The sequence below is a fragment of the Tursiops truncatus genome, chromosome 9 (assembly GCF_011762595.2).
Source record: "Tursiops truncatus isolate mTurTru1 chromosome 9, mTurTru1.mat.Y, whole genome shotgun sequence".
NCBI lineage: Eukaryota > Metazoa > Chordata > Mammalia > Artiodactyla > Delphinidae > Tursiops > Tursiops truncatus.
In genome coordinates, this window is record NC_047042.1 from 7,123,762 (window position 1) to 7,145,670 (window position 21,909).

The 21,909-nt window shown below is 44.2% G+C and overlaps 1 long non-coding RNA gene across 1 annotated transcript; it reads right to left on the reverse strand.

Moving 5' to 3' along the window:
- Positions 1 to 388: 388 nt before the first annotated feature.
- On the reverse strand, positions 389 to 20,903 carry LOC109550577 (uncharacterized). The gene is made up of 3 exons (XR_002177118.3): positions 20,784 to 20,903; positions 9,031 to 9,112; positions 389 to 3,937 (listed from the first exon to the last, which is right to left on the reverse strand). It is a non-coding gene; the product is annotated as an uncharacterized lncRNA (long non-coding RNA).
- Positions 20,904 to 21,909: the final 1,006 nt, after the last annotated feature.

Genomic DNA, 21,909 nt, shown 5'->3' on the forward strand with positions numbered 1-21,909 from the left:
CTTGCATATCTGCAGCTTTCTCTCTGGCCCTCTCTCCTGCTAACTCCAGCTTTCTGAACCCCTAGACCCTCATCTCCATCTTCTAGCTAAGGAATTTTCTGGGCCTGCCTGGGTCTCCCTTTCCTGTGCCGTAGCCTGGAAACCCTCACACAGTGTGACTGGAGCCATCACGGGGCTCATCCTCCTTATTTACTGCCTCTCAGCAATTACTGGCCTTTGTCACTGATGTCCAGTGTCTTGATAACCATTGTTTCATATATTTTTTTCTGTAGTTTTTTTTTTAGCTCTTTCAGGTAGGAGGGTAAATCCAATCTTGATTACGCTGTCTTGAAGCAGCTTATTAAAAAGTTATGAGCCAACCATTCCACTTCCAGGTGACTACCCGGGATCAATGAAATCATAGGCCCTTATAAAGATTTGCACACCAATGTTCATTATAGCTTTATTTGTCATAGCTCCCAGTTGCAAACAACACAAATTCCATCAACAGGTGAATGGATAAACAAATTGTGGCACATCATACCTACACATCCTCAGCAATAAAAAGGAACGAACTATTGATGCATGCTACAGCATGGAAGAATCCCACCATACTTACGCTGAGTGAAAGCGGCCAGACAAAAATGGAGTGTTTACTGAATGATTCCACTAATACAAAATTCCAGGAAATGCAAACTAATGGGTAGTGACAGAAAGCAGATCCATGGCTGCCTGGGCTGGAGGTGGGGCTGCTGGAAGGAGGGGTCACAAGGAGACACAAAGGAACATTTGAGGGGTGATGGCTGTGTTCCTATCTTGATTGTGGTGGTGGTTTTACAGGTGTGTATATACCAAATAGTATACCGTAAACAGCTGCACTTTGTTTGTTGAATATACTTCAGTAAAGCTGTTTAAGAAATAGTGATCCTGAGCAAGCTTGGTGGTGTCATTCCTACTTCCAGCCCAGAGACACATGTCTGTGTCTAAGGAAGAAAAAAGCCCATAAGTCAAAACTAGAAGAACAGTGAGAAGGAGAGTGGGTACACAGCTGCCCTGTAGTCCTTGTCATGCTCTCGGACCGTGGCCATGGCAGAGAGCAGCAGCAGAGGTCTCTGTGCCTGGTCGGACATTAGCGGAACAAATTATTGCTTACCTGTCCAGCTATATTCTTAGGGAAAAAACCTAAATAAAAAACTTGCAAGATCGGATAGAATGCATTTTGTAGATAAAACTTTGATAACTGTTGCTGAATGGCCCTCCAGAAAGATTTTTCCAATTTATTTTCCCACCAGCCATGAGAGAGTTTCCCCCTCTTTTCAATGGTTGGGGATTATCTTTCTTCTTCATCTTGTTCAGTCTTAATAGCTAGTAGCTCATTGCTGGAATTCACATTCCTTTGATAATTAGTGAAGTTTAACATATTTTTTATTTTTGCTGACCACTTTTTTTTTTTTTTTTTTTTAGTATATTGCTTGTTCATGTATTTGCAATATTTACCTTTTGGTCTGATTTTAAGAGATCTTTATTTAGTAAGTGTATTAGCCTGCTAGGGCTGCTATCACAAAGTACCACAGATAGGGTGCCTTAAGTGACAGAAGTTTATTTTCTCACAGTGCTGGAGGCTGGAAGTCTGAGATCAAGGTGTCAGCGGGGTTAGTTTCTCCTGAGGCCTCCTTGGCGTGTAGACGGCTGTCTTCTCCCCGTGTCCTCACATCAATTCTCTGTGTGTGTCTGAGTCCTAATCTCCTCTTCATGTAAGGAAACCAGTCAGACTGGGTTAGGGCCCCACCCATATGACCTCATTCTACCCTAATCCCCAACATACGAATCATGAGCCCATGTCTGTCAGAATTTTAAGTATTCTTTCTAGTCCATTTTTGCCTTCTAAATTTATTTCTGTTGATAGCTAATACTAAGAAGCTATATTTTTTGTTGCTTGCCACATGCCAGGCACTAAGTTCTTTATAAATATTAACTAGTTAATCATCACACAGCCCTGTGAAGTAGGTTTTATTATTAACTTGTCCTGGATCACACAGCTATGAGGTGGTGAAGCTAATATGTTAACTTGGGCGATGTTTAACCACTATGCAATCCTACCTCCCAGGGGAGAACCTTAGATGCACAGAAGTCTCAAATTAAATGTGCTTATACACGTGCTGGTTTTGCTTCACTTTTCGGGTTGTGCTTTACAGAGGCTTTTCATCCCGAGAGCATGACCATGATTTTTTTTTCCTCTGCTATTTTATATCAGATTGATTTGGAATTTGTTTCGGACCAAGAATTTTTTTTTTTTTTTCATTTCGGTCAGCAGGCATTGAGGACTTTTGATGGCCTGGTGCTGTGCTAGGGTGCTTACAAACACTAATTTACTTAAGCTCCACAACAACCAATTTTAGCAGACCTCCTGGTTTTACACGTGAGAAAAGACAAGGTTCCAGGAAGCTGTTAATTGTTCCAGTTCACATAACAAGTAAATGGGAAACTGGGGTTAAAAATCAAGGTTTATCTGTCATCAGACGGTTACTCAAAATCACCATTCTGACAGTTGAGATGGGGGTAGGATTCCGACTCTGCAGGTTTCCCAAATGCTTCATTTGCCAGTTGCCCTAAAGCTGTGTATTGTTATATTTGTTTATTAGTTTTACTGAGTCGGCTTGAGTATCAAAAGACTAAATTTTATTTTGTGGAATTTCTAGTCTATCCTGTCTGTTCCTACAAGTTATCACATCAGTATAATACATGCAATTGAATGGACCAGGATAGAATTCTGATATTTAAAGCGGGTTTTTAAAATAAAGTCTTCATTTTGTACAGTTAAAAATTGAACCTTGCAAAGTTAATAACTCTCATTTTCTTGACTTAATAATTCTGTATAAAATGGTTATTCAAACTAAATCTTTGAAGTCAGCTGGGCTGCTGTTTTGAATCCATTTAAAAACCTCTGTGGTCAGCTCAGAATTTGCTAAGGCGATTACTGAATTTGGAGTGCATACTCATATGTTTGGATTCAAAATAGTTTCAAAATACTGGGTTTAGAGTGCATTAAAAAAAGGTAGCAGCAGGGTTTCCCTGGTGGCGCAGTGGTTGAGAGTCCGCCTGCCGATGCAGGGGAGACGGGTTCGTGCCCCGGTCCGGGAGGATCCCACATGCCACGGAGCGGCTGGGCCCGTGAGCCATGGCCGCTGAGCCTGCGCGTCCGGAGCCTGTGCTCCGCAACGGGAGAGGCCATAGCAGTGAGAGGTCCGCGTACCGCAAAAAACAAAACAAAACAGAACAAAACAGAAAGGTAGCAGCAGATGGATGGTAGGGACATGCCTCTGGCACCCAGGGAAACACAGTCCATGCTGTGGGTCTGGAGAGACCGGGCTGCAGATTGGGAGAGGCTGGAGTCAGGCAGAGCTGGGAGACCTTCAGTGTTGTCCCTTATAACCTGGGCAAGGCGCACGATCGCCTTACAGCACAATTACCTTATGGGCAAAATGGGAGTAAAGTGAAACCTGCCTCAAAGAAGTTTATGAGAATCCATGATAATGCGTGTAAAGCACATAGCACGGTGCCTGACGGCAAATGGCAACTCTGCTGTGATTGAAACTCCTGTTATTCTCTGTGTGCATTTACGTGTTTGAGAATTGGAGGTCTCCTCCGACAGTAAAATTCATGACCGATAGGCTAATTTATTTGGGATGTTGCCCCATTTTTACATGTATGAATAATGAGAGGGTGTCCAGATGTGGCAGAGCCCTGCATAGCCATGATGCCTGGCGTGTGGTAGGTGAAAAGAGGTCTCCCAGTCGCCGAACATTCCTCCTTCCCCCAGTGAAGTCTCAAGACTCCGTGAAATATATCCCCGTCGAATGATGTTTTGTTCCATTCCATGGGCTATGGGTTGACAGACTTTTTTCACTGATTCATTCACTCCAAAACTATTTGTTGAGCACCCACTGTTTGCAAATATCTGTGAAAGACACAAGGATGATAAGACACGTGTGACCACTTTTCAAGGACACCTATTCCGGCAGGGGAAGCAAGAAGCCAACAGACAACTTCAGGATGAGGCAGGGCAGGCCCAGTCCCAGAAGAGGCAAGATGGACAGGCTGTCACCTTGGCCATGATGTGTATGGTGCAGGTTAGTACCGGTAAGTGTGCACCGGAGGCGCACTGCTGGGTCTTCCTCGTCAGTCTGCATGGCATGGAGGAGGGAGTTGACATATGCTTTGGGATCAGAGTGGTCTTAAAATTTAAGTATGTTGAAGCATGCTCCACTGTGACTTCTGGGTACCTAAGCCCACAATGGTGTGGTAATGGAAAAGATGCCAGTGCCACGCATGGAAGCTTTTTCTTGACACGGCCCCTGCTAGGCACTTTCTGTGAGTACATTAGTCTCTTACTGCTGCTGTAACAAGTTACAGCAAACTAAGTGGCTTAAAATGACAAATTTATTATCTCACAGTTCTGGAGGCCAGAAGTCCGAAAGGAGTCTCAATCCGCAAAAATCAGAGCGTCATCGGCAGAGCCACTGGGCAAGTGGACGTGGGAGAAGGGTGTGTTTGGGAAAATTAATTGGGAACCAATCACTGGGGAAGGTGTAAAAGGAACTTCCCAACACAGCCTTGAGAAACAGAGGTATGATTGCACCAACGTGCTACATCTGTACCCCAGCTGGTCCTGGTGGTGTTTAGTGATGGTTGTGAGTAATTGGTTGAGCTGGCGGTTTTAGAACTTTGGAATATTGCACTTTTTTGGCCGGTAGCGTTGCATAGGGGTGGAAGGTGCAGAGCCTGTGGGGTCAGAGGCCAAGGTCAGGGCCCTTCCTCCACATTGTGTCAATTTTGAGCAACTCCCAATTTCCAGGCGATGTGGTTTCCTCCTTTCTAAAATGTGGACACCTCTCTTACCTCCCCTGCTGGCAGAGGAGGATGAATTCATTGTTTTTATTGAGTTTCTGGCTCGCAGTTGGCCCTAGAAAAGTGTGAGTTAATCCGCAACTTTTCTGCAGGACAAACACAATGAAAATATTCCCCCAGGGTGTTGGAGGACTACATGGCCTCCTTGGTACAAAAGTGATCTGATGCCAATGAAATTCTGCATACGCAACTGTTTTGTTTTTCCAGAAAGCTGTCAAGGTCCCAAGGCTCCTTGCTGTGAGAGCCAGCTCGGAGGGGAGGGGAGTGGCCTCAGAGCCAGTTGCATAGACCCTCTGAAATTCACTCTGTCCCCTGGCCCCTCTGAAAGCGCTATTCCCACAGGCGTCTCCCTAATTCTCTGGGAAACAGTGTTGTTTCCTCAAAAGGGCCTTTCATTTCATCCCATCCTGAATATCTAATTATTTTCTTGCTGAACTCCCAGCTCGGTTGGGGGGGGGGGGGCCGCTGGGGTGCTGCTCGGCAAGGCTAATTGGGTTCTCTCACCTCCAGTCTTAACATGCACTCTGAGAGCCATTGTCCCTTAACCTGGGGTCCCGCTCCCATGTCACAGCCTGGGAACCTCACAGCAGCATCAGCGCTTGGCTGGAAGGGAATAAGGAAACGCAGCATTTTCTGTGAATCTGACGGTATAGCCACATGTGAGAAAACTGGAAAAATAGCTTACAGGTTTAATTTTTGTTTCTATTAAAACACTTTTAAGTGAAGTAAGTCAGACAGAGAAAGACAAATACTGTGTGATTACACTTATGTGTGGAATCTTCAAAAAAAAATTACAGAGAACAGATTGGTGGTTGCCAGAGACAGGGAGTCGGGGTGGGGGGTAGTCAGAATGGGTGAAGTTGGTCAAAAGCTACAAACTTCAAGTTATTAAATATGTCAGTCATGGGAATATAATGTATGGCATAGTGACTGTCATTAATAGTGCTGTATTGTATATTTGAAAGTTGCTAAGAGAATAGATCTTAAAAATTCTCATCATAAGAAAAAAATTGTGCCTATGTGACGTGATAGATGCTGAATAGACTTATTGAGGTGATCATTTTGCAATATACACAAATATCAGATCATTATGCGTACACCTGAAACTGATATAATGTTATATGTTGATTATATCTCAAAGAATTAACTTCAATCATAGAAAAAAATTTTAACCCTTAATATTGCCAAGGGGAGTGAGTTCTCTTTTTCTGTTTCTCTCTATACTTGCCTCTCTCCATAAAAAGAAATGTTGAGATGATGTATAAAGAAAACTCTCAGCACTACAAGGTAATTACGGAACAAGATGAGGAAATAAAAGTCATAGAGGAGAAAGCAAATGACAACCAGGAGGAAAATAAATCGCTGAAATCCAGGTGCTGGTGGCCATGATCAAAAGGTACCCCTGCTGGAAAGTCCTTCAGCGGGAAACACCCTTACAGCACTGATTTGAAACAAGCTCCTTGGGTGGAACCTTGTGGAAGTGGCTGTGAGGACACGTGGGGCATCACTCTTGACTTGCCTTGTCAACTGCAGTCGACAACGGGCAGCCGTGTGCTTTACTGGCTTCAGTGCCTGCGTGGCTCCCTGGGATGCCCCTCGATGAAGGACAGGACCTAATGCTGGCAAACGTTTCGGCTCTTGCTATTCTGTTCAGAATGGCACGAGGCATGTGGTCCTTGGGTGCATCCGCCTCTGTGCCAGACACAAGGCACTGACAGACACACACAAGCCAAGTAAACCAAATAGGCAGGACCAGCCAGGGTTCTGAAGGGCAGAAGAAGAACGGCCTTGCTGTGCATCTAGTCCTGCAGCAGGCCAGCTCCTGCAGGGCGCTGGACACATGCAAACCGAGAGACAGAGCCTGGAGCGCCATAGCTCCAGCCCCTGTGTGCAAGGTGGCAGAATGTAGCAGTACGTTCCTATGGTCCTAGGGAGAACAGTGGCTGCACCATCGAGATGCATGGCTAGCAAAGAGGCCGAGTCTGGGATCCCTGCAGTGACCCTGAGGGTAGCACCCTACAAAGCAGCAAGAGAAGAACTGGTTCTGCCTTGCCTGGGAGAGCAGGTGGGGATCCCCAAAACCACCAGAAAAAGAGAGGTAGGTAAGAGAAAGGAAGGATAAAATGAAACAAAATATCAAAACAAAAACTTCCTACTCAAAATGAGATGATATTAAAAATTCAGAGCACCTGAAGCTATCTGAAGATAAAGAAAGACAATAAAATCAACACTCAATACGAAAACTCCTATATGTAAATATAAAACATTTTTTAAAAAAATAAGGAATTATGAAATAGAACTGTCATACATAAACCAAATACAACTGATTAAAAAATTAGAAATTTAAGAAATCAAAAGTATAGCACTGACATTACAAGAAAAAAGATAAACTCTAGACTAGATACAGTTGAAGGCAAAATGGTGAATCAAATGCTATCATTTCTCCAGGATCTAGCAGAGAGCAAAGAGATGAAAACATATCAACAAAAGGTCCCCAGATGGTGGGTTTCCAAAAAACGGGAAGGGAGAGAATGGAAGCAAATCTACCTTGAAGATAAAATAACTGAGAAAATTTAGGCACTGAAGAAATATGTAAGTCCTCAGATCAGAAGTGCTCAAAGCATCAAGCAGCCTGAATGACAGGGAGTCCACACCATGACACCTGGTACAGAAGCTTCATGTGTCATGGGGAAGGAGAAATGCTAAAAGCTACCAGAAAATTGAGAAAAGACAACATACAACAGATATCAGCCAGATGACAGAAGACTTCTCATCAGGAAAAACAGAGGCCAGAGGCACTGGAGTGATATTTTCAAAGGGAAAATATTGATTACCTAGAATCCTATGCCATGTAAGCTAGCATCGAGGATGCAGTCAGGTGGAAGACATTTCAGACATATGAAAGCTATTCCAGTTTCCTACCCATAGACACTCACTAAGAGAATCATGAAAAGTTGTAGATCAGTGAGAAGAAAAGTGAACCCAGACAGAAGTCATGGTATACAAGACCAAGGGTGAGGTTGGAACTCGATATATTATGTTAAAAATGAAACTGCTTATTGGTTATACATATACAGGTACATGTTAATTATTGATTATACATATATAATGTATATATACATTAACAATTTTTGTTAAAAAGATAAACATGTAAACAAAAATTACATGGGGTGGGTGATGTTCAACAGGTATTTACAAGATGCTGTGTTCTTTTAGGTGCAGAGGGAGGAAATGTAATGTTGAATGACAGTTAAAGTGTATGTTAAGCTATATGTAAAAAAAATATATATATATATACTGTATTATGAATTAAGGATATATCATATAAAGAGATATATGTTGCAAATATATTATATATTAAGTAAGGATAACTGTCAACAGACTGTGTGCTTAGAAACCATTAAAATAGGGGAAAGAATATACAAAATATTTACAGTAGAACAGAGGCACAAAGGAAGTTTTTAAAAGAAAAGCAGAGAAAAAAGTGATAAGTAAAAGCAAAAGATAAGATTGGTAAATAGGTCAAATATGTCACCTATAATAAGAAATATGATGAATAAACCTACTAATAGGCAGAAACTATCATATTGAATTTTTAAATAACAAAAATCATCTAAGTGTTTTATATGAAAGACATATCTAGGGCTTCCCCAGTAGTGCAGTGCTTAAGAATCCGCCTGCCAATGCAGGGGACACGGGTTCTAGCTCTGGTCCAGAAAGATCCCACATGCCATGGAGCAACTAAGCCCATGCACCACAAGTACTGAGCCCACGCACCACAACTACTGAAGCCCGCGTGCCTAGAGCCCATGCTCTGCAACAAGAGAAGCCACCGCAATGAGAAGCCCGCACACCGCAACGGAGAGTAGCCCCCGCTCACCACAACTACAGAAAGCCCACACGAAGCAACGAAGACCCAATGCAGCCAAAAATAAATAAAGTAGTTAAAAATAAAAATAATAATTCTTTTAAAAAAGCATATCTAAACAACATAGAAATGTTGAAAATAACAGTTAAAATATACAAATATTAACCAAAAGAAAGCAATATTGATATGAAAAATAGAATTTGAGGCTAAAAGTATTAAAAGGGATAAATTTAAAGGAATGATCAATAATTAAGATATAATAATCATGAACTTACTTGTACCCAACAACATTGTCTTGAATTATATGAAGGAAAAATGTACAGAATTACAAGGATGTAATGACAACTTTACCTCCATCTGAAAAAGAAGGATCAAGTATACAACTAGCAGTAAAAGTAGGAAAGATTTTGATAAACATTAATCTTGATTTGATAGTTCTTTATGAAACCCTATACTCAACAAAAAGGAACTATACGTTATATTTGAGGTCACATAGATTCTTTACAAAAATTCATTGTGCAATATACCACAGAAGAAATCTCAACATATTTTTAAAAAATTAATATTATCTGGAACTTTTCTCTGACCACAATGGAACCATTTAGTTAGAGCAAAAAATAGAGATAGATTACTTGAAAACAGCCATAATAATGAAACTTAAAATAACTGAAATAACTCATGACTTAAAGAGAAAATCACAATGCAAATTAACTTGTATGATGCATCTCAATCAGAATTTAGGAGAAAATTTATATTTTAAACATATTCATTACAAAGCAGGGATATCTTTCCATTTATTTGTATCTTCTTCAATTCTTTTATCAACTTTTTGATTGTTTTCAGTTTACAGCTCTTTCACCTCCTTAGTGAAACTTATTACTGAGTATTTTAATCTTTCCGATGCTGTTGTAAATGGATTTTTTTCTTAATTTCTTTTCCATATTTAAAACTTTAAAACTATTCTCTGAAACAAAAATCTATACACCAAGTGAGAAGACAAAATATAGAGTGAGAAGAGATATTATTAATACATATAACTGGCAAAGAATTATGTTCAGGATGTACAAAGAACACCTACAAATCAATCTGAAAAAGGAGAATCCACAAAAACAGGCAAAAAGTCATGAAAAGGCAAAGGACAGAGAGGAAACTGCAAGGTCAATATTGTAAGTGAAAACATGCTCAAAATCAAGGAAACATTAAAACAACCTGCATTTTCCTTCTGTAACCATCAGCTTAGCATAAATTAAAGTGTCTGACAGGGCTTCCCTGGTGGCACAGTGGTTGAGAGTCCACCTGCCGATGCAGGGGATACGGGTTCGTGCCCCGGTCCGGGAAGATCCCACATGCCGTGGAGTGGCTGGGCCCGTGAGCCATGGCTGCTGAGCCTGCGTGTCCGGAGCCTGTGCTCCGCAACGGGAGAGGCCACAACAGTGAGAGGCCCGCGTACCACAAAAAATAAATAAAAATTTTTTTTTAAAAAAAGTGTCTGACAACACAAGGGTTCAACGGGAGATAAAGAAGCAAGAAAATCGCTATGTGGTATTGGAGATCGTAAATTCCCACAATCACTGTAAAAAACAATTTGGAGAGAAGCAAACCTACTTTTCACATATGCTGGGTAAGGAGACAAATGGCATGCCTGTTTGTACCACTGTAAGAGCTGGCACTTGGAAGCTTTGGGAGATGCAGTCCTCCTTGGGCTTCTGGTTCCCCTACATGCCTTGCTGGCTGTGCCCAAACTGCACAGCCTTGACTGCTCTTTATGCAGCCATCTTCAGGGCTGTACTTTCAGGAAGGAACCTCAAAGGATGAGGGAATTTTTCACTCCAGGACCAAGAGTCAGCTTCTCTACTGCCTGCTCAAAACCTGCAGGATCCCCAAGCTCAGAAGTCCTCTCCTGCAACCCAACCCAACCCAACCTGTGCAGCTGTCATCTGGCTCTCCACGTCACCCTGTAGGTCTGGGGGCTTGGGGAACCAGCACAAATATGCCAACACTCTGGCTGCTGCTTCGGCTGTGAATAATGAAGTCTCTCATCTCTGACCCAGGAATCTCATCTCTTCTACCAGCATTCAAGAGATTGCGGCAGCCTTGTTAGCTGGTAAGTGGGGTGTAACATCAGACCGTTCACAACTCTTGACAGAAGTCACCTAAGTACCCATCATCATGATTGAAGTGTACAATATGCATGAAATGAAATGTCCTACACTAGTTCAATGAAATGAATTGTTATATCTGTCAGTATTATTACGGACGAAACATAAACATTGAGTGAAACGTTATGACAAAAACATGAGTGAGTGAAAAAAGCTCATTATTGAATGATGTATTCAAATAAAATTCAATACTTTGTTATATATCTTTTTATGGATACATTTATCCATAGTAATAGTATAGTAACATTCTGGGGATGAAAACATCGATTTAAGGACAGGGAGGTACAGAGGGGCTTCCGTGGTCTCTGTGTATTTTATTTCTTAGTGAAAACTGACACAAATATGGCAAAATGTTAGAATTTTGTAAGTGGCTGTTCTCTCTACTTGACTATATTCTCTCTGTTAGGAATGTTCCATACGTTTATAATGCCAGTGGTCATGGCATCAGTGTCTCAAACCCACAGCACTTTGTCCTTCAATTGGGAATGCTGGTTCTCACAGTTCCAACAGTCATGTTTCTAAATGTAAATACATATTTTTGTAGTGGAAACTTTTCTCAAATTAAAACATGTCCCAACTCAGGATCCTTGGAAAAACATCGCTAATTGTCCTGACTTGGAGGAAACCAGAGACACTTCCGCTTAAAAAAATAACGCAAAAAAACCCGAAAAACTCTATTCAAGTCCCAATGTGAAGGCAGAAAGAGCCCTCACTGCTCCCTGTCTGCACCTAATTACTCCATCTCTCTTTCTCCCAGGATTTTGTCCCTGGCCTCCTGCTCTGTCTGAATACGGAAGATGAACTCATGTGGACACAGGCACTGTGGACACAGGCTTTGATTTGGGAGAAAAGATGAATCATTCTGGGCTGGTAACCTGATCTTTGCCCTTCTGCTGGTAAACAGTTGAAAGGCACTCAATCCATCCTCCTCTTTTTAAAACCAGAGCAGTGAATAAAAGGGCCAGAGGGCCCCGGCTTGAAAGGGGGGCCATTCATCAACCTTCAGTGGAAGTAGGGTCAGATTTATTCTCTGGTCCTCCCTCCGCCACACCGGCCCAAGAAATATTCACCTTGTTTCGGTTAGTGGGCCAAGGGTCAGAGGTGAACAGGGCTGCTCCAGCAGCCTGTGCAGTCCTGCAAACAGGCCACACAAGGAGACGGTGTTTAAAATCAGAATTCCTCGCACACTCTGCGTAAGTTTCCAAAGCACAGGGGTCAACCTGTGAGTATTGGAGGGGCTGTCGGTGCTGCCTCGCTACAGAGGACATCTGGCAAGCTCAGATCCGAAAAAGAAAGGACGTGTCCCTGCATCTTCCCGCCTCACGCGGCTGACTTTCTAATGCCGTTGTGGCGGGGGCACAGGGCTCTGCTGCTAGGCGTGAGTGGGCGGCTTGACAGAGCATCGACTCAGACATGAGAACCGGCGTGAATATCACACGGCGGGCGGGAAGCAGGATGGGTGGCCAAAGCATGATCAGCACAGAGATCAGATGTGTCCAGTGGCCAGACTGCTCAGAATCAGGTGGCCCGATGGCCCGGGGCTCCCTTCTGCAAGATGCTGCAAAAGCCGCACCCTGGCAGGCCCAGTCCTGAAGGTTGGGCTGCAAGAGGAAGCGTCTTCAGTGGTTGTGGGGTCCTTGTGACACCTGTGGGCCCAGCCCACCTGCAGACTCGCATCCTGGACCCCAGGAGAGAGACTGGGCTTCACCTTCGCCTGTGGTCAGAACCCAGAGCACTGGAGCTGCGACAGGGCAGCAGCCAGGGACAGTAATGTCCACAGAATGAAATGTGAGTGCTGATTCGCTGAAGGGGGCCAGACAAGGAGAGGAAAACCTGGCCAGCGTTTTCTTGGTAACTGATGCTCACGCTCCCAGAGAAATTTCAGAAGTAAAGCGGGTTCTGGAGGACTTTTGAATGGCCTCTTGCAGTAGCATGGGGAAGGAAAGACCTGAGAAATATACATTTGTGCATAAACCTATGTCAGTCTTCATTATTCCTTAAGAGGCAACCAAAGGCAAGAAACTCCTGTGCCGGATGGTATCGTCAGTTTTAACATTCTCAGGATGTATTGCTGTATTGGTTTTCTAGGGCTGCCATAACACATGACCACACAGAACCTTTTTTTTTTTTTTTTGCAGTATGCGGGCCTCTCACTGTTGTGGCCTCTCCCGTTGCGGAGCACAGGCTCCGGACGCGCAGGCTCAGTGGCCATGGCTCACGGGCCCAGCTGCTCTGCGGCATGTGGGATCTTCCCGGACCGGGGCATGAACCCGCGTCCCCTGCATCGGCAGGCGGACTCTCAACCACTGTGCCACCAGGGAAGCCCCACGCAGAACAATTTGTGTGACACTCTGGAGACTGTCAGTGTGAGATCAAGTGTCATCAGAGTGGTTCCCTCTGAGGCTGTGGGGGAGCTGTTGCAGGATTCTCTTTGGCTCGTAGCCAGCTGTCTTCTCCCTGAGTCTCTTAACATCCTCCTCTTGTGTATCTGTGTCCAGATTTCCCCTTTGTGTAAAGACCCCTTGTATTGGATTAGGGGCACATTCTGTTCCGGTATGACCTCATCTCAACTTGATTACATCTTCAAAGACCTTATTTCCAAATAAAGTCACGTTCTGAGGGACTGGGTCTAGGACTTCAACGTATGAATTTTAATGGGACACAGTTCAAGTCATAACAATTGCCAAATCAATGTTTTAAAAGATTAAGGCAATGAACACTCCCATCAACAATGTATTAGGGTGTTAGGCAGTGAACACTCCCGTCAACAATGTATTAGGGTGTTAAGCAATGAACACTCCCGTCAACAATGTATTAGGGTGTTGTTTCATTGCAATCTCTCTGGCATTTAGTGCTATCTTAAAAAAAAATTTTTTTTTGCTTATTGATGGGTTTTTAAAACAGCGAATTCATTCCTAAGTAAACTGGCCATGTATGCAGTAACTGAGTCCTTTCAAAAAATGTAAGAGTATGTCTCCTCTCGTTCTGACTAGATTTGAAAAAGGCACCAAGAAGATAGACGCTCAGTAAACAGATGAGCTGGTGCCAGCAGGATTCCTGCATCCTGGTGCACCTGGAGGTAAGCATCCTCCTACAAGTACCATGAGTGTGGTAGAAATAACATACAAAAGTTAGAAGTACAGGATTCAAGTCCCAGCTCTGGTACTTTCTATGTCTGGTATTTTTCCAGCCTCCTGAGGTCTTTGTTATCTAATCAAAATGGAAATAATATTACCCTCCTCTCGGGCCTTTCGAGGATTAAGTGGGGGTTTACAGTATCGCACTGGGTGTGTCGTAGGTTCTTAGTAATGTCTGTAACTGCTGCGCAGGCTCCCAAAGTCACTCTGCAAGGACCAGATTCTGCCCTTGGAGTAAACCAGTCACGCATCACTAAGGGGACCAGATGACCAGGAACACCAGGCTATTTATGTGGGTTAGCAGGTTTCTTCACGGAAGAGGACTCTTCCTCTCATTACTAGCTTCATGTGTCAGAATTGAATCACACCGGGGCATCCACGGACTTAAAATTCAATTACTTGTCATATTGTTATTCAACCATTTCCTCCTTTCCTTGGTAAATTGAATTTTTCCTCATTCTGATGAAGCTCCTTGGAAAAATCAAATCATTGCTTTGTTTTAATGAGAGTCATCAACTAGTGATGGACGAGGCACAGAAGGGATGTGGGTTTGGAGGGAGGTCCCTAAACTAAGCAGATGATGGTGCCAGGGCTGCTTTACATTTGTCCTTAGTGAAAGGGCTGAGCTGTGCCCACAGCCCAGATGTACTGTGGTCAGCCCTGGACACTAGTGGACCCAGAGGGCGAGCGTGTAAAAGAATACAAATAATTGTACCGTTTTCTCAAAAACAATACACAACTTTACTTCAGTCATAACCTTCTATGTGTATACTCTCTAGAAATTGAGGGAAAAATTTCTAGAACAATATATTCTGCAACTTACCCTCACAAAACAGATCATTTCAAATCAGCCCATTTACAGTTTTGAAATCGGGTTTTATTCCTTCCCCATGGTGAGGTCTGGGTTTGTCACCAACCTTCACTCCTCTGTGGGTTCCACGCCAACAGACACGCTAAGCCCAGGCCATCCTGCGAGCTGGTGGAGCCTCGGACGGCAGTGGCCATGTGAGGCGTGCACCCTCCTGCCTGCTCAGCTTCCTAACGCCTCAGCCATCTGCACCCCCGGGCCTGGCCCAGCAGAGGATGTTGACTCTGGCTGTTGCCAAGTGTCTGATCCGAGAAAGGAGTTCCTCCCACGCTGGTCGGTCCCTCAGGAGGTACCCCTCTCTCCCTCTCTCTCCCTCTCTCTCTCTCTCTCTCTCTCTGTCTGCCTCATAGATACACACGTACATGCACACATGCATGCATGCCTTGGGGAGGATTAGGAAGGAAAAGAGGCACATAGCCCTCTGTGCCCACAGGTTTTGGAGAGAAGAGACAGACGTGAGAGGTGTGTGTATATGTGTGTGACCACTTTTCTCACATCTTCTTAATTGCCTGAGTGATTTGCTTTGAGAAATCAACACCGACGAGACCCAGGAGTTTTGTCATTATTGTTGTTTGTTTGTTGTCTTTGCTTTCCAGCTATCGCATCCTTTCTCTGATGCAGTAGGGATCCAACTATTTGCTTGAATGCAGGAGAGGGAAAGGGGTAAGCGAGGGAAGAAATGGCAAGGAGCAAAAAGAACCTGATCCACTTCTGAAAAGAAATAAAAATGTTATCCCTCCATGCTACGAACAGCCTGCATTCCAAGGGCGACTGACATTGAGATGAGAATGGCGGTGATTTATCTCAATAACCGATGACACAGCAAGCTAAAGGCTATGCCGTGCTAGGCAGGTGAGGTGCTTCGATAAGATGCAGGGGAGAAAGCCTGATTGGGAGAGAAAAGTGTTCATTCCTGCAAGCAGGAGTACCACCAGGCCTGGAGCTGGAGGAGGGAGGCTGGAAGAGGAAGCAGGACACGTAGCAGGAAAAACATTCAGTAAACATGCTCTGTGTTCCAGGCACTCTTAGGCATATTATGAAACTTTCCAAGCTCTATAACAACTGTAGAGTACATGATGTTTTCTCCATTTTATGGAAGAAAAAACTAAAGTTTTGAAAGGCTAGGTAATTTCCAACAACTCAAGCCAGAAACCTGGATTCATCCTGGACACCCCGCTTTCCTCAGCCCACCTTCTCCATCCAGACACTATCAATGAACCAGGCCCCTTGAGGCGACCTCCTAGAACTGTCCCACTGCTTTCTTCCTATTGGCCACCGTCTCGCTTCAGCCACCTTGTTTACTGCATGGATTTTTATGATAGCATCCAGTGGTCTTCCTGCCCAGTTAGCTCCCCAGAGAATCAGGTGCAAAGACTGTTGGGCTCCCCTGTTTGACTACTTGGAATACCTGCTGTAAGCTGCACTTTAAAAGAGATCCGGTTCACCTCCATTCTTTTTTTTTTTAATAAACTTATTTATTTATTATTTATTTTTGGCTGTGTTGGGTCTTTGTTGCTGCACATGGCGAGCAGCGAGAGGGGGCTACTCTTCGTTGCGGTGCGCGGGCTTCTCACTGCGGTGGCTTCTCTTGTTGCGGAGCACGGGCTCTAGGTGCACGGGCTTCAGTAGTTGTGGCACGGGCTCAGCAGTTGTGGCTGGCGGACTCTAGAGCGCAGGCTCAGTAGTTGTGGTGCATGGGCTTAGTTGCTCCGCGGTATGTGGGATCTTCCCGGTCCAGGGCTCGAACCGTGTCGCCTGCACTGGCAGGCGGATTCTTAACCACTGCGCCGCCAGGGAAGGCCCAACCTCCATTCTTAAGAGGAAGCATGGTGGTTTTCTTTCTAGAATATTTAGTATAGCCTTAGGCACATGTCTGATATCTCCACTTGCTCATCATCAAACTGAAACATGTTTTCCTGAAATCTAAAATAATTTAAAGTTTATGAAGCCAGCTTGGTTTTGATCCAGACACAAATCCTTAGCAACTAAGAACATTTTTGCTTTTTTTTTCTTAAAAAAAAGTCTATTTTGTTTTGCCTGAAACTTGGAAGACACACATATATTGATTCATTTACAAGAATTAAAGTAAATTTTAATTCTGCTTTAACTTTCCACCTCGTCATCCCCAAACTATACCAACTATCTTTTTGTAATGCATTTTCTGAGCCACAGCCTGCGGCAGAGACTGAAGCCGGTCAGGGCACTGTGTGGATGAATTATGGCGTCAGCCTCCTAGGTCACATCTGGCTCTCATTCCATGAGCTCTGAATGGTGCCGTCTGTGTTCTTCAGACACTCTGCACCCACAAGTTATCAATCACCTAGGAAGGAACAAACTCTAACACCTCCTACCTGCTTGGGGTTCTTAGTACAGAACACGAGGCAGAACACCGAGCTTCATTTTTTGGAAGAATGGAAGAAATAGAGAGGTTTCTTTCAGCAGAAAAGTTGACCGTTGCATGGTTATTCAGAGGTGACTTTTGTTCGACTCTTGCCTGCTCTGCCCTCTGTCTCGTAGTTTATGGCTTCCCCATCTCCATCTCATTCCAGCAAGCGTTTCACCACACACCAGGCATCACCCTTGTGGTTCACATCCCTACCTCATCTTCTCCTCCTCTGCCCCCTTAGGCAGATATTGTTACCTTGCTTCCTGCGTGAGGCCACTGGGAGCCTGTGAGAATTTCGATGTCTTGCCCATAAGCCGGGGTCTTAACGTGCTCCTTCCACTAAGCTGTGTTGCTTGGAGGACTTAAGTCTTTGAAGCTCCTGAACATTCTGACTTTCAGCACATCTAGAGCTGGGATGTATTTTTGAGATGAGACAGTTTAATTCCTTAATCTCCCTGCGGGGGGCGGGGGAGTGACTTCCCTGGTGGCGCAGTGGTTGAGAGTCCGCCTGCTGATGCAGGGGACACGGGTTCGAGCCCTGGTCCAGGAAGATCCCACATGCCGCGGAGCAACTGAGCCCGTGCACCACAACTACTGAGCCTGCGCTCTAGAGCTCGTGAGCCACAACCACTGAGCCCACGTGCCACAACTACTGAAGCCCGAGCGCCTAGAGCCCGTGCTCCGCAACAAGAGAAGCCACCACAATGAGAAACCCACGCACCACAATGAAGAGTAGCCCCCCGCTCGCCGCAGCTAGAGAAAGCCCATTCGCAGCAACGAAGACCCAACACAGCCATGAAATAAATAAATTAATTAATTAAAAAAAAAATCTCCCTGGGGGAAACTAAAGTTCTGAGGGACAGGCTGCTTTCAAGTTAAACAGACTTAGACTTGAAATCAGAGGTCCTCATTTGAATGCCCATTTTCCAGATCTTATCGATTTGGACAAGTCTTATAATCATCCTGAACATCAGGTACTAATATACCATTCACGGGAGTCGAGTGAGATCATCTGAACAAGCAGGTCTTCAGGGTCTGCTCTTGGACGTGACTCCTGCCCTAGCGGATCTTGTCTAGGGAGAGAGGCAACTGGAAAGTAAATTTTAAAATATACTCTTAAAATTATGCTGAGACTTGCAGAACTCCTGGCACATAGTTGATTTTCTATAAACGAGTTGACCTTGTTACTGGTTTAAGATGTAACTATTGGAAGTAAAATCATGAAAAACAAAAGTATACAGGAGACTGTTAAAGGAGATAAAAGAGATAAGACAATCAAAGGCAGTGTGAGATCCTGAACTAGATCTTGGTGGAAAAAAATCTTTAAAAGACATTTTTTGGACAAAGTAAAACAGTTGCATAACATTAAATTTCATAGGCATGATAATGGCTTTGTCATTATACAGGAGAATGCTTCGCTGAAGCATTTACTAGGGAAGGCTGTGTCTGCCACTGTGATAAACAGTTCTATATAGTAAAGAGACAGAGGGAGATGAACCCCAGGAAATTCTAAAATTACGTCCACCCCCCAACAAAGGTTCAGGAACATTTATAATGGACTTTTCTTCTGATTCAGTAACTATACTTGTTGGAACATATCCTAAAGAAATAATCGTAGATAAGGTATGACTTCTTTGTCACTGGGTAGAAGTGGTGCACTAGGTGAGAGGTGAGCATGGCCCCAAGTGGGTATCGCATGCCCAGAGTCTACATCTTGAACAGCAGTACGAAGAGGCTGAAAACAATTGAGTTTTACTCCGAGAAAGTGTGTGGTGCCCTTGCGCCTGCGCATCCAGCCCGGCGTCACAGCCTCCAGCCAAATTTCGTTGATAAATAAGCCCATTTCCCTGAGGGTGGCCAGGGTTGGCTACTGTTCACAACAAAGAAGCACAACAGATACAACAAAGAAACCGTTGTTCAGTTGCAGATTAAAGGAGATTACAGAGCAAACCTTCTTATCCCTTTCAACAGTCCCATTACCCAGCATTTTAATTATAGGCTCATATGAGTTCTCCTAAGCAATTAAACCAAAGTATCCCTGCACATGTTCATATAAATCCACCATTCCGTCACTGTCTGGAAGTTACAGTCGTCATGGCCAGCCTGCCCCTCCAGCCATCTCTCTCTCCCACTGGTTATTCAGATCCCACACCAAAGAGGGAAAAGGCTCACCCAGATTGGCCTTTGCCCAAGGTATCTCCAGGATGCCTCCCAGACCACCCGCTCTGACTCACACCTGTGACTGGTGGTCTCCACAGTCTACTGTTAGGTCCACCAGCCAGGGACTTTTGCTGCTGTTACCCCTAGTTCCCAGGGCCCCAACACAGCACCTGGACCTCAACAGGCATGCAAAAATAGTTACTAAATAAGCCAACAAGTGAGCAAATGAATTGTAGAGCCTGCAAAGAAAGAACAAAACTAGTGGCATAATTCTAAAAATGTTATCGCCAATGACCATTAAAAGGGTAATGGTCACAACTCTGTGCCAACAAACTTGAAACTTAGATGGACCAATTTCTTGTTGGAGGAAATCCACAGAACTCACTTAAAAAAGAACTAGATAATCCAATATCTATTAAAGAATTAGATCAATAATTAATAACCTTCCAAAGCAGAAAGCAGTGGACACAGATAGTTTCACTGGTGGATTCTACCAGACTGTAGAGAAATTTTTCCAATTCTCTACACCAGTCCCAGAAAATAGAAGCAGAGATAGAACATTCATAGAACATTCTATGAGGCCAGCATTATGCTAGTGCCCCAAGCCAGAGAGAGACATCTTAAGAAAGGAAAACTACAGACCAAGATCTCTCATAAAGGTAGATGTGAAAAATTCTCAAAAACATATTTGCAAATCAAATCCAACAATGTATAAAAAGAATTATATGCCATGACCAGGTGGAATTTATTCCAGGTATACAAGGCTGGTTAAACATTCAAAAATCATGTAATGGAATCCATCACATCAACAGACTAAAGAAGAAAAATCAATCTATGAATTAAAAAAGGAAAGATCATGAGAGGAGGTTGTTTCTAAAGAATTTATCATCTCCCTAACAGAATAAGTTCCTTAAAATTCTCCTGTAAATACAAGATTTACTATCCCACAAGCTAGATCAAATATATGAAGTATCACCCAGAGGAGCCTGGGCTTCTGGGAGAGACGCCCCTGCTGGCTCAGATGAGCCTCGTGGCCAGCATGTCTCCCGGGCTGTGTTCCCTGTGACCCAGACGTCACCAACATCTCCCTCTTCCTCACAGCCCCTCTCAGGGACTGACAGCACCGAGACCCTGGCTTGTCAAGATGGAGACCTGGGCGTTATCCTTGACTTCTCATCTCCCCCTCAAATAGTCTATAGATTTCTTTTCCCTGTTATTTCTTAACTCTGCCTCCCCCCATCAGGGTCTTTTTTTCCAGTACCACAGTTAAGGCATCACAATCTGTCTTCTGGGCTTTTACAACATCCTCCTACCTTACCTCCCTTGCTCAGGTATTTCCCCTTTCCAGAGTGAATTTTCAGGAACGAAAATCTGACTTTTTCCATTCTTTCTTAAAGCCGTCCTCCCCAGCACCTGGTTTTTCTACTTTATTGCCCCAGACGCAGGCATACTCATCTATTGCTGACTCACCAGCCCCACCCTCTCTCTGCAAGGTGCACCGTGCACCTACATGCCCGCGGTCTGTACTGGTAGCCCGGGTGCAGCAGGAGCAAAGCGGAGTCCTGCCCCCTAGGACACACACTCTGGTAGGGAGAGACCAAACAACAGACACATAGCAAACAAACAGGGTGTTTCAGGGACTTATGGATTTTATGAAGATAAGACGGATAATAGGATGGAGATTTCCTGAAGGGTAGCCTTAATAGGAGGATGGGCAGACTTGGGGGGGAAACCTTAGTGTTGAGGGTAAGGATCTGGGGATGGGAGAAGCAAGGATGGTAGAGGGGAGAGCTACTGGGGCCAGAACAGGCAGGTACTTGTTGATTGTGGTGAGGGTTAGAACACCGGCAAGGTGGGAAGCCATGGAGTACCGTGGTACAACAAGATGAGATTTGTGCCGGTGCCTCTCTCTGCTTGGAGCTTAGGCGGTTAGAAAGCCCAGGGTAGAGGCAGGAGGCTGACCAGGCAACTTGCCATCATCCAGGCAAGAGATGCTGGCAGCTTACAGTGGCTTAAGATATGTTGTGAAATTAAACAGGGTGAATTGGATATGGGTGTGAAGGGAAGACAGAAGCCCATGGGATCCTCGGGTTATGGCATATTGGGAAGGCTGCACAGGAAGAATCGGGAGTTCTCTTTGGCACGGTTGTCATCCTATTTGAAATTTCAATTTCAAATTCAAGCAGAGATTCAGAGAGGTAGTCGGGTGGCTGTGGGGAACTAGGGAGAGAGGCCCAAACCAAATAGATTTCTGACATTTGAAGACACGGTTCTTGTTGAGATGACGTAGCGGGGAGAGAAAGAGAGTAGAAAATGGAAGCTGAAGGTGTAGAACAGCGAGTACAGACAGCTGTGTGAGAAGTTTGGGCAAACCCTGGTTCACGCCTACCGCCTTTCAAAACTCAGCTCGGAGACACTTCGCCTGGAAAGCCACAGCTGACCAC